Source organism: Limulus polyphemus, unplaced genomic scaffold, assembly GCF_000517525.1.
Source record: "Limulus polyphemus unplaced genomic scaffold, Limulus_polyphemus-2.1.2 Scaffold217, whole genome shotgun sequence".
In the NCBI taxonomy this organism is placed as follows: Eukaryota; Metazoa; Arthropoda; class Merostomata; order Xiphosura; family Limulidae; genus Limulus; species Limulus polyphemus.
The window spans coordinates 560985-564355 of NW_013665827.1; the positions used below are offsets into that span (position 1 = coordinate 560985).

At 29.9% G+C, this 3371-nt stretch overlaps 1 protein-coding gene across 3 annotated transcripts in view; it reads right to left on the reverse strand.

Moving 5' to 3' along the window:
- Positions 1 to 3371, reverse strand: part of LOC106478499 (helicase ARIP4-like) — an 85747-nt gene that overhangs the window by 11024 nt on the left and 71352 nt on the right. The gene's annotated exons all lie outside the window — the stretch shown is intronic.

The window sequence follows — 3371 nt, forward strand, 5'->3', positions numbered from 1 at the left end:
CATACAGTACTACCAACTAAAGTAGGTACGTAACTAACCTAAACGTAAAAAATTTTAAAAGTTTTAAGTTTAGTAACCACTACTTATTTAGTTATTCTATATATATATATATATATATATATATATATATATATGAATCTACAATCTTTCATATGAATAAACTAGACACCATGTGGTTAATAGACAATCACCTTAAAAAATTACTAAAATAACAGTCATGTTTGGATTTCTTTTTCTAAATGTGCCAAGTAAGCAATGCCACCCATTATTAGAAAGCAAACTGCAGGGTCATAAATAGACCAACTGTACAACATAAGAAAATGTAAAATAAGTGAAAATTCATTTTGTTTTTATAGTCTTTTGATAATTCATCTGTACTTTATTATGTATATCAAATATTACGCTATTTTTCAAATAAACAACTAAGCCATTAGAAAGTTTTAACAAATGACAAAATACTTTACATCACAAAGTCTAATGCATCATACACATTATGATGAATCAATCTCCAAAGTGTAACAAGGAAAAAAATGATAAGATGTTTAGTTTATAAAATAGTAAATATTTGCCAATTTACCACATGTGTCATCACCCATTACACAGGAGAGAGAGTATTTAAGAAGGTCCATTGCATCTTATTATAAGTGAGGTAAAAAATTTATGTTAAAACTAAAACATTTAAAGATACCTTCTAGTTTACAATTTCAGAAATTTCTACTAAAAATTATGATATTGACAAAATATAAAACTTGTCTCAAAAAAGAAATAAAACTGACACCATATACAATTTTAAAAGAACAGGAACATCCTGAAAAAACAATTCTTCACTCCAATCTGGTCGGTTAGCCTCAACAAGACCTGCTTAGCAATGTAGCATGTATTATTCATATTCTAACAAAAATATTATATTCGTGAAGTGGATTGCACTGCTATAGGTCTAACTAAACCTTAATATATAATGTTCTGGAACATGTCTTATTACCATTGTGGGTCCTCATTTATAGAATAAGTTTGCATAAATAACTGTGATGTATGATAATCCAAATTACTGAATGATGAGGGTGCTAGTTATGTTCTTAAAGGATATTTTTGTGATTCTTGCATGGTGGATAGGTTTATGACATTCATTCTATTAAATTGCTATAATCTAGATATGCATTTCTTGCTCACTCTTTCTATTAACACATTTTAGGAAATGTGCTGAAGAACTTAAGCTAGAAATGTTAATGATTTTTTACTTATTTATGCTTGCTTGTTATGGATTTCGTGCAAAGCTACACGAGGGCTATCTGCGCTAGCCGTCTTTAATTTTGCAGTGTAAGACTAGAGGGAAGGCAGCTAGTCATCACCACCCACCGACAACTCTTGGGCTACTCTCTTACCAACGAATAGTGGGATTGACCGTCACATTATAACGCCCTCACGGCTGAAAGGGCGAGCATGTTTGGTGTGACTGGGATTCGAACCTCCGACCCACAGATTGCGTGTCGAGCGCCCTAACCACCTGGCCATGCTTATTTATGCTAATGACAAAATTAGGAAATTTCTAAGACATTCAATATTCTTAATCCCAACAATCTTATGATTTTAAATTTCCATCAAATGAGTCTTGAGCTTATTTTATACTAAAAATGTCATTCCAACAATAGTCATATAATATCACTTTCAGATGGAAGTACAAAATTGAAAACCTGATACTGACCAGTGTTGCCAAGTCAGCATATTTCCCATTTTATGAGTTATATTTTTTTAAAGATCATTTTCATGAAACTGGGATAAACACAATGGTAGGTCATCAATAAAAACAATGTTTTCATGAACAATGAAGATAGACTTAAGGACTTTTTCAAGACCTCCTAATTAAAAAAAATTGATTTTCCAGGATTTTTTGACTAAACATTCATTTACTAAATTTTGTGACTTAGAATTTTGATGACCTATGGTAACACTATTCACTAATAAAAAGTTCCTCAGAAAAAAAAAACCTTCATACATTGGACAGTGTTCAACAAAATTTCGAGTATATTGGATTAAATCATAAGTTTCACTGGAAACAATGTCCATTCAAACAAATTATCTGTGAGATTGGGAAAATTTGAAAAATTCCTTACCAAAGCTATTCTTAAGTAAGAATCTGAGAGAAAACTTGTTGGTACCATATATGCTGAAAAGAATGTATAGAGAAACCATACAAATTTCATACATATGTGGTTTGTTCCCAAGTCTTCTAAACTTCCCATTAGATTCTTTTGTTCATCCCTACTGCTGTAGCAAGCAACTTCCCCACAAAATTACAAGTTAGTGCACAAATAACCTTATTTACTCTACATTTATGTAAATAGTTAGTAATCTGCTCTATCCAATTGTATTTAAATATTGCCTACAGCTATTTTTAATGCTGAGCTTCATTATTAAGTGTTCAAGCCACATCCAGTAACATCATAAAATGATGAGAACTAACAATAGTAATAAAATTAGTAAAAGATAAGTTGTTTATTTGTAAGCAAAAAACTACACAATGCATCATCTGTGCTGTGCCCACTGCAAGTATTGAAACCAAAAATTTAGTGTGATAAGCCCTCAGACTTACTGGTAAGCCACAGGGGCAGTGAAAGAGAAAGAAAACCATGTGACAAACAAATCATGGATAATTATATTCTTAGCAAATATAAACCTATACACTGGGATGGGTAGTAAAAACTCTAAAAATTTATGTGCTGTTTATAGGCAAGATTCCCTTGGAGCTGCAAAGAAATGGAATATTTTTTTTATATTTATTTGAAAATTATACTAAATAAATATTACAAAAATGACAAAATATCGACTCTAATATTTCTAGTTAAATTTAATTTAATTAGAATTATCATTTCTACCTAAATTTTTAAATTTGATATGCAGGTGTGCACTAAAAGCGAGATCTAGAAACATTAAAAAGTCAAGATTTCAGGTAAATATATACATATATAAAACAATCCAACAGTCATTCAACCTAAGGGGCCCAACAAACATGTAAAAAAGTTTAATGCATCAAAAAATATAGTACAATACTAAAAAAGGACAAAAATGAGTTGATGCAACATTTTAATTGCTAAAATTTTTGAGCTGATTATTCAGTAAACAAAGAACTTATGAAATTTCTCTGATAATTTCACCAGTAGTTACAGAAATCAACATCCAAACCTCAAAAACATGTTTGAGGTTGAACCTATTATGCATACGAAACTAAACCCTATCAATATCAGTGAGATTGAGTTTAAAGTTTATCCCTACCAGATTTGAAATAAGTAGAAAATGGAATAAATAGTAATAATAAAACCCACACAGAAAAAAAATTATATATATATATATATATATATATATATATATATATA